Raw genomic sequence first — 6907 nt, 5'->3', positions numbered from 1 at the left:
TGAAATATTGGTGTGTGGGGAAAGTGAGAGATGGGAGAGAATTATTGGTGTGGGAAATGGAAGAGAAATGAGGGTTTAAATAGATAAAAATTTCGGAAAAAAGGAAAACGCGCTGCATCGTCCGCGGTATCATCCGCGTGACCCGCAGTGGGGCGGACGATACCGCGGATGATGTGTGTTCCGACGCCATCGTCCGCGGACGATGTATAGGGCGCGGACGATGCATCGGGCATCGTCCGCATGGCTACAGTGGCGGACGATAGCCTGCCCGATGCATCGGGCGAACTATCGTCCGCCCCATTGTGGATGCTCTAAGACTGTAGTAACAATATCAATAAAATGTTAAAATAAAAAGATAATATCGAATAATTTTTAAATATTTTCACCATGACACGAAAAAGAAAGAATAACAAGTATCTTATAAATTGAAATCTAAAAGAGTGTCGGGATTGGATTTCATTTGATTTTGGAACAACTTTTAGTTTGCATTTGGTGTTAGAATATTGGAATTAAGTTTGTTTAATCTACGTGAGGCTGTCATAATATTGGAATTAAGTTTGTTTAATCTACGTGAGGCTGTCATGCCTTGAACCCTCAATTAATTGAATACATGAGAAACATTTTTACAATTAAGTTAGGTTTCATTGTTCAAATTTCGAATTTCACAAAAACGTATTTTATCCTTTCACTTAAAATAGTATTTGCCCCGGCCCGTCCCATATCAAGTAATCAACTTCTTTTCGGTATATAATTTAAAAGGTTATATTTACTGAGTTAAGTGGAGAGAATAAAGTATGAGAGATGAAGAGAAATAATATACAAGAGTAAAATGTTGCTCTTTTGTTAAGAGAATCCACAATAGCGCCTAGCGCACCGCCTAGCCGAGCGCCGGCGCTAGGCGGTGCGCTAGGCGGTGCGCTAGGCGGTCTATTGCAGCCGCCCAGCGATTTTCGCGAAAAAAAACCGCCTAGCGCTCGGCGGTTCCGTGGCGCTAGGCGCTATTGCAGCGTCCGGATCGCCTAGCGCGAATTTTTAATTTTTTTTTGTTTCCGAAACACTATATATACGCGACTTGCCCGTCATTTTCATTCGCACCACTTGTATTAACGAGTACTCTCTCTATCTTAATTTTTTGTTAATTATGTAATTTTTTTTAATTAATGTACTTTTTAAATTTTAATAATATTATTGAATTTTCTCGTATATGTATCGTAAATTAAATTGCGTATTTTGTGTGATTGTTAATTATTTGTTTTATATAATTTTGAGTGATGTGGCTATTGATGTGGCTGGGCTATTTATGATGTGGCTAGGCTATGGCTGGGCTATTTATGATGTGGCAGGAGGATTTTTAGTGTTGATGATGTGGCAGGAGGAGTTTGTGGCTAGGCTATGGCTGAGCTATTGCTGGGCTATTGCTATTGTGGATGGCCTAAGAAAAAAAATCAATCATTTTAGTTAGGATAAACTAAAATGGAAAGTTGATTCGTTTGAGATGAGATATATATGGGATGGATAAAAGTACGATTGATTGCAAAAAATAGTAATTGTGTATTATATTATATTTTTATTTAAATTTATGTTATGTTTATTTACTTTTTTAACCTTCACATTAAAGTATTCATTAAATATACTAATTTAAGGACATTACACTAGTTATGCGTTTACAATTTTTTTAGCATGCAATCCTCATATGATTGTCACACCTCAACCAACCCTTTATCGTATATTTTAATTATATAAATATGAAACTTTTAAGCAAACAATCTACATCTAAAATTAGTAAAACACTCATATAAGATAAACTCAGAAATCAACATTAATCTGTTTCATATTTCAAAACATTTTGAACTGTATTGAGACTCTTTCACCACTCTATATGTTATACATTAGTCTACATGCAAAGTAACGAGGAGGAGAAGGTTGCTATAATGCATCAGCCGCCAACCATGATAACACGTGGAGTTTCTAAAACTCATATCAACCAAAACATCAGTGATATCTTTGCCTGAAAAATATTAGTGGTTTATATGAGCCACAACTCAGTGTATATAAATTTCACCTTTAATTTCACGTCACAGAAATATCAAGCATATTCTTTAACTTTAATATATATAACTAGAACCAATAAATATCATAAACAATCTCATATTCATATGCCTTTATGATCCTTTTTAATATTATGTGACTAATCAAGCCTGGTATCTGCCCGGAATTTTCATTGTATACGACATATAGGTCCCTTATATTTATTTGACCTTTTCACGAAGGCCCCTCTTTGTATTGACATTTCCACGACGTGGAAAGGTCCCCTCTTTGCTCTTTGTATTGACCTTTCCACGAAGGTCCCTCTTTGCTCTTTTGCTTTGACCCGTAGGTCTATTGCAATTGTATATGACCCATAAGTCCATTGCCATTATATATCAGATCCAGAGCAAGACAGTCACATATCCTCTTTAATCCCATGATTCGAATGATTCCAATACCATACATCAAACATATTCATTGCACCAATTACATATCCATATATTCCATCAATTAACTCCAATACTATAGATAAACATATCCATAGTACAAATCACATATCCACATAATATTACACCATCAATATCAAATAACACAACCATTTCAGGCTCACATCATATAATTCAAATATTCACTCCAATTTAACACATAGTGTTAGGAATGTGCGTCTCATAAATCAATAATTCAAGATACAATGCATGCATGAGTAAAAGGGTTGAGCCGAGGGTGCATGCGAGTGTATGAGAAGGACGCGTGCATGTGATCTTATTCACTCAAGATTCGGTTAGGAGCTGGGTATAAGAGGCTTCATTTAGCTCATGCGGGAATAACAGAATCATTCAGATACACAAGAGAAAATTCGAGACATGAGATGAGAGCGGCAGATACGATTGTTCAATCCGAGTGAGAGATTGAGTGGGGATCTTTGTGATCGAGTTCGTGGTGTCTATTCTGCTCTTCTTCGTGGTGTTTCGTGGTCTTCTTGGGTGCGGATTAAAAAGTTGCGTTTCTTGTATGATCCATTAGAGAAGAGGTTAGTTCTTGTGGATTGTTTCTTGTAGTTTGTGAAGCTTGTATCTCTCGAATCCATAATCAATACAATCGCTTGAGTTCTCCCGTGGACGTAGGCTGATTTTGGCCGAACCACGTATATTGTTGTCGTGTTTGTTATTGTTTTCTTCGTTCACGATTACAATCGGAGCTAGAATTACAAATTGGCGCTGTCTGTGGGAAGTTTGATTGAAGAAAGGCGTGAAGTTTGTGATGGCTGGAAACCGGTTCGATTTTGAGAAGTTTACGGGTAAGAATGATTTCGGATTATGGAAGGTGAGAATGAAGGCCATGCTCGTGCAGCAGGGTCTCTGGGAAGCTACCAGTTTTGAGTTACCAGACAAAACCGCTGATCTTGAAGACAAAGAGGTGGTCAAGAAGATCGACTTGATGGACAGAGCTCATAGTACTCTGATGCTCAGTCTTGGAGATCGGGTGTTGCGGGAAGTGTGCAAGGAGAAGACTCCTAAGGCAGTCTGGAATAAGCTCGAATCAATCTACATGACAAAGTCACTTGCCAATCGATTGTTCTTGAAGCAAAGATTGTATTCCATCAAATTCATTGAAGGGAAGGGCATCATGGAGCAATTGGACGATTTTGTAAAGGCAGTGGATGATCTTGAATGTGTGGATGGGGAAATAAAGGATGAGGATAAAGCAATCATGCTCCTCAACGCTCTTCCAAGAAGTTTTGATCAAATGAAGGATGCACTTCTGTATGGAAGAAATACATCTCTCACATTTGAAGAGGTTATGACAGCTTTGAAGGCAAAAGGAGTTTCAGAGGATCTCCATCATCAAACCGGTGGATCTAGCTGGAGAGGTTCTCAGCATAAAGTCAGCTGATAAGAAGAATGGGAAGAAGAAGTGGCCCAAGAAAGGAAAGTCTGATAAAAGAGATGACAAAGAGACCAGATCATGCTTCCACTGCAAAAAGCCAGGTCACATCAAGAAAAACTGCTATGCATTCAAAAGAAAGAAGGAAGAGGAAGGTGCTCTTGCTGGAACAGCAGATGTGGCTCAAGAGGTTGAGAATGCTCAAGTGTTGAACATAGCTGATGTGGATATTGCTGAATCTTGGATTATGGATAGTGGATGCAGCTTTCATATGTGTCCCAAGGTTGAATGGTTTGATAAATTGGTGCAAGCATCAGGGTCAGTTTTCTTGGGGAATGATCACAAGTGTTCCATCAAGGGGATTGGGGACATCAGACTGAGGATGAAAGATGGCTCACTGAAGATTTTATCCGAGGTCAGATTCATACCAGAAATTAAAAGGAACCTCATATCCTTGGGAGCTCTCGAGAGGAAGGGATGTTCATTTCTCTCATCTGGTGGAGTTATGAAGGTAATGAAGGAGTCTCAGATAGTGATGGAGGCAAAGAGGATACACAGCCTATATTTCTTGGAAGCAGTGGTTGTGACTAATGTTGTTAATGTAGTAGAGCACCAGACTCCAGAATCATGGCATCTAAGACTCGGGCATGTGTCTCTGGATGGTGTCAACAGACTTATCAAGGAAGGCATCATCCAGGCAGAATCCACCATGAGTTCAAGGGATTGTGAAGTATGCATTCTTGGAAAAAGCAAGAAATTGGTGTACCCCGCTGGAAAACACACATCCTCTTCTGCCTTAGACTACGCTCACAGTGATATATGGGGGCCATCACAAGTCGCTTCCATAGGTGGAGGTAAATACTTCTTGTCAATCATAGATGACTATTCCAGAAAACTGTGGTTATTTGTAATGAAGGAAAAGTCAGAAGCCTTCACTAAATTCAGGGAATGGTGTGTAGAAGTTGAGGTGGAGAAATCTACTGCACTCAAGTGTCTTCGGACAGACAATGGATTGGAATTTCTATCCCACGAATTTGATGATTTCTGCAAACTCAGAGGAATAAAGAGACACAGAACCGTGCCCAACAATCCTCAACAGAATGGAGTTGCTGAGAGGGCAAATAGAACAATTCTTGAAAGGGTGAGATGCATGCTCATCTCCTCTGGTATGCCCTCCAAGTTCTGGGTGAAGCAGCTGCTACAGCTGCTGTGTTAATGAACAAATGCCCAGTAGCTTCAATTGAATAACAGACTCCAGATTTTAGATGGTATGGGAAGAATGGTGATTATAATAAACTCAAGCCTTTTGGGTGTAGAGCCTTCTCACATATCAAGCAAGGCAAGTTGCAGCCTAGAGCATTGAGGTGTGTCTTGCTTGGATACCATAAGAGAGTTAAAGGGTATAGACTTTGGTCTATGGAGCCAGGTAATCAGAAAGTAATCATAAGCAGGGATGTGATATTTAGAGAGCAAGAAATGCCATATAAAGATCTTGAGAAGGCTGTGATTACAGATAGAATGAATGATCAAGTGGAGGTGCAGCTTCAAGGCAAACCTGATACTGATCAGAATAATGAAGATGAGAGTTCATCAGAATCTGATCTGGAAACACACCAGTTTAGTGCTGAGGTAGAGACTACTGATCAAGGTGTTGAGGATTCTGATAACCTCACAAATTACCAGCTGGCTAGAGATAGAAAGAGAAGAGAAGTCATCAGGAAGCCTGCCAGATACAGCAATGCAAGTTTGGCATATTATGCACTCTGCGTAGCAGATGAGGTGGAGGCAGCAGAACCTGGGAATTATGTTGAAGCCATAAAAGGCCGAGACAAGGACAAGTGGATCAGAGCTATGCAGGATGAGATTGATTCCTTATTGAAGAATAAGACCTGGATTCTAGTTACAAGAAAGAAATTGCAGAAGTTGATTGGATGCAAGTGGATTTTAAAGAAGAAAATAGAGGCATCCGAAGGAAATAGGATCAGGTACAAAGCCAGGCTAGTGGCTAAGGGATACAATCAAAGAGAAGGCATTGATTTTAATGAGATCTTTCCTCCGGTAGTTAAGCACAGTTCCATCAGAATACTTATGGCCTTGGTTGCTCAAAATGATTGGGAATTACATCAAATGGATGTAAAAACAGCATTCCTTCATGGTGAGTTGGAAGGGAACATATACATGGAGCAACCGGAGGGGTTTGTGAGGAATGGAGATGAGAACAAAGTGTGTTTATTGAAGAGAAGTATCTACGGGTTGAAGCAGTCCAGTAGGCAATGGAATATTCAATTCGATCAACATATGAAGAGGATAGGATTTGAGAGCTCACAATGTGATAGTTGTGTATACATAAAGAAGAAGGATGGGAAGCCTGTAGCTTTTCTCTTACTGTATGTTGATGATATGCTCGTGACAGGATCTGATATGAATGAAATCCTAAAGGTGAAGAATGATCTGAGCAGCCGGTTTGAAATGAAAGACTTGGGTGAAGCCAAGAGGATATTGGGCATAGACATCATAAGGGACAGGAGAAGAAGAATACTATGGCTTAATCAGAATCATTATGTGGAAAAGCTACTTAAAAGATTCCAAATGGAGGAGTCAAGAACTGTGTCAACACCAATTGGACAGCAGTTCTTGCTCACTGCTGATCAGTGTCCTAAAAGCAAGGAAGAGGAAGCTCAGATGAAGAATATTCCATATGCCAACATCATTGGAAGTGTGATGTACTTAATGATCTGCACTAGGCCGGATTTGGCCCATGCAGTCAGTGTAACTAGCAGATACATGAGCAACCCGGGGAAGGTGCATTGGCAAGCTTTGAAATGGATGTTGAGGTATCTGGGAGGAACTTCAGACTATGGTATAATGTATAAGGGCAGTGATGATTCGCTCAAGGAAAGTCTGGAGGGATTTTGTGATTCGGATTTTGCATCCAACAGAGATAACAGAAAATCACAAACCGGGTATGTTTTCACACTATTTGGCTCAGCTATAT

Source organism: Salvia splendens, chromosome 21, assembly GCF_004379255.2.
Source record: "Salvia splendens isolate huo1 chromosome 21, SspV2, whole genome shotgun sequence".
Lineage (NCBI taxonomy): Eukaryota > Viridiplantae > Streptophyta > Magnoliopsida > Lamiales > Lamiaceae > Salvia > Salvia splendens.
This window is presented reverse-complemented; position numbering follows the sequence as displayed.